The 2986-nt window shown below is 29.4% G+C and overlaps 1 long non-coding RNA gene across 1 annotated transcript; it reads right to left on the minus strand.

Moving 5' to 3' along the window:
* Nucleotides 1–1091: 1091 nt before the first annotated feature.
* Nucleotides 1092–2728, minus strand: LOC114075128. Its single transcript, XR_003575493.1, has 3 exons — nt 2464–2728; nt 1942–1990; nt 1092–1176 (listed from the first exon to the last, which is right to left on the minus strand). It is a non-coding gene; the product is annotated as an uncharacterized LOC114075128 (long non-coding RNA).
* Between the last annotated feature and the right edge of the window lie 258 nt (nt 2729–2986).

Genomic DNA, 2986 nt, shown 5'->3' on the forward strand with positions numbered 1-2986 from the left:
AAGGTAAGATATATTTCATTCTAAAGTCTTTCTTTTTATTTTTATGTACTTAGAATGAAATATATCTTGAGGGCTTGCGAGTAGAAAAATGGATTTTGAAAATAGTTTTCACAAATGGTTCCTCCTGTTTCTTATGGTGAGAACTATCAACTATGGGTTGTGAGAATAGATACTTACTTGGAGACTATTGATCTTTGGGAAGCCGTGGAAGAATGAAATTAATCTTCTGCCAAATAATCTCACCGTGGCACAAATCAAGAATCATATGAAAAATACCCATTAAGTCGAAGTCTGAAGCAACTTTGTTGGCTATTGTTTCGACAACTGTTTTCATGTAAACAATGACTCTCACATTACCAATAGATATTTGGAATTATCTGAAGAAAGAATATGTTGGAGATGAAAGAATACGAGGAATAAAGATATTAAATTTAATGAGAGAATTTGAATTTTGGAGATTAAAGAATCAAAAACAGTCAAGGAATACTCTGACAGATTGCTTGGTTATTGTCAACAAGGTAAGGTTACTAGGTACTGAAAAAAATACAGGAATTGCTGAAAAATGGACATCCTCCATATAAATGTTGGAAAGAACCACATGCACAGTGAAAGACCCAAGTCACTATTGAAGAAGAAGATGAATAACACTTATTTGTGGAAACTTCTTTTTCAACCAAAAAATCTAATTTTTGGATGCAGGGGCAGATTTATCTTAGGTGAAGGCGTGTCACGTGACACGAATTCATTGAAAAATTTTATTAAACAAGTACAAAAAACTAAAAAGCAAAAAGGTAAACAATGAACAAATATATCAAAGTGACACTTCTTACATATAAACCAACGTAGTTTAGTTGGTTAGGGTACTTCATTAAATGTTGAATGTTGGAGGTTCAAACCTCAATAGGCCCCCTTTCCCTTTCTTAGATAATTTTTTTATTTAAATTTGTTTCCTTACCCAAATCTAATTGCTAAAAATTCTTAATTTTTTAATACAATATTGCTTGTCTTTTATTTTACAATGTCATATTTAATTTTTTTAATTTAAATTTATTTTGCTACACTAATCAAAATGCTACATAAAATTAAAATTTTAAAATAATATTATATTTTTAGTTTAATTATTTTTTATTTTAAAATTTAATCTGGAAGATAAGAAAGTCACTGGTGATTGTATTCCTGCAAAAGGAAAAGAGTCTGTTTTAATTTTTTTAAAAAAATTAGATACAAAAATAATTTTATATGTTTTTTATGTGCCTGATATTGATAAAAAAAATTATTTAGTGTTGCTCAGCTAATATAAAAAGGATTTAAATTATTAATTCAAGACAGATATTATCGAATCTTTGATTTCACAACGCAAGTATACAAGTTGAAATGAGAGTTAAGAACTTCTCATTTAGTCTATCAGAAGATGCACACAAGTCTTGCAAGAAAAATGATGACTTAGCAAATTTATAGACAGGGCCAATTTCAGATAGATTACAATCTACAATTCATGATACCAGAAGGAGTGTTGAAAATATGTCTCAGAATACTGCAGAAATAAAACAGTTACCTACTTAGGAGTCTTTAAATTATTTTATTAGAGTCCTATATGACTTGAATTTAGGAGTTAGTTCTTTTATTTATTATTTGACTTTTACTGATAAGATAGTAGCATATTTTTCAATTTTTAGTTAGAAAGTATATCTATAAATATAAGTTTTTGGATTATTAATAAAATAATTTCCTTTGACAATTTTGCAGTATTGTTTTTTCACAAAGTCTTGCTTTGTTATTTTCTTAATTTGTTTATTTAAAACCCAACAGTTGGTATCAAACCCTTCTTCTTGATGAACTTGTGAGTAGAAAAATAGATTCTAAAAATAGTTTTTCACGAATGATTCCTCCTATATTTTAAATGAAAAATATCAACTATGGGTTCTGAGAATGAATACTTACTTGGAGGCTATTGATCTTTGAAAAGCCGTAGAAGAATGAAATTAATGTGCTGTCAAATAATCCCAACGTTACGCAAATCAAGAGTCATATATAAAAGATAATCATTATGTCAAAGGCAAAAGCAACTTTGTTTGCTACTTTTTCGACAACTATTTTCAATAAAATCATGAATCTCACTTCACCAATACATATTTAGAATCATCTAAAGAAAGAATATGTTGGATATGAAAGAGTACGAGGAATTAAGGTATTAAATTTAATGAGAGAATTCGAATTGTGGAGAATGAAATAATAAGAAACAATTAAGGAATACTCTGACAGATTGTTTGGTATTTGTCAGCAAGGTAAGATTACAATATACTGAAATTAAAGATACAAGAATTGCTCAAAAAGATATTGTTACAGTTTCCTCGAAAGATATGAAACATGTATAACTACCTTGGAAAATACACAAGATTGGTCTAAAATTATCTTGACAGAATTGTTAAATTCTTTGTAGGCTCAAGAGAAAAGGAGACTTACGAGGCAAGATGACATGGTTGAAGGAGTATTAGTAGCCATCCACAAAACTCAAAGCAACGGCAAATTTTTGAAAAATTATCCACCTTGTCAACACTGTGGAAAAAATTGACATCCTCCATATAAATGTTGGAAAAGAACAGATGCACAGTGCAAGAACAGCAAACAACTTGTTCATGAAGCTGTAATTTGCAAAAGCAAATTCAAAAGGATGAAGCAGTTGCCCAAGTCACTATTGAAGAAGAAGACGAACACTTATTTGTGGAAACTTATTTTTCAACCAAATAATCTAATTTTTTGATGCAGGGGCGGATTTAATTTAGGTGAAGACATGTGATGTGCCAGGGCTTTGTCGGAAAATTTTACTAAATAAGTACAAAATACTAAAAAGCAAAAAGGTATATAGTGAACAAATATATCAAAGTGAAACTTCTTACACAAAAAAGGAGCATAGTTTAGTTGGTTAGAGTTCTTCATTACATGTTGAATGTTGGAGGTTCAAATCTCAATAGCCTCTTTTCCCTTT

The sequence above is a fragment of the Solanum pennellii genome, chromosome 12, assembly GCF_001406875.1.
Source record: "Solanum pennellii chromosome 12, SPENNV200".
Classification (NCBI taxonomy): Eukaryota; Viridiplantae; Streptophyta; class Magnoliopsida; order Solanales; family Solanaceae; genus Solanum; species Solanum pennellii.